A 246-nucleotide genomic window follows, 5' to 3' on the forward strand; every position below is an offset into this window, starting at 1 on the left:
CCACCGCAGCCTCGACCTGCTGGACTCTGGCGATCCTTCCGCCTCAGCCTTCCAAGTAGCAGGAACTACAGGCACGCGCTACCACGCCCGGCTGATTTTTGATTTTTGTTGTAGAGATGAGGTCTCCCCAAGTTGCCCAGGAGGGTCTCGAACCCTCGGGCTCAGGCAATTCACTCACCTCAGCCTCCCATGAAAGCACATATTTATTTATCTAAAACATTTATGTCCTACATGACGTCTTGCTGT

Source organism: Carlito syrichta, unplaced genomic scaffold (genome assembly GCF_000164805.1).
Source record: "Carlito syrichta isolate Samal-C Ts95f unplaced genomic scaffold, Tarsius_syrichta-2.0.1 Scaffold71156, whole genome shotgun sequence".
In the NCBI taxonomy this organism is placed as follows: Eukaryota; Metazoa; Chordata; class Mammalia; order Primates; family Tarsiidae; genus Carlito; species Carlito syrichta.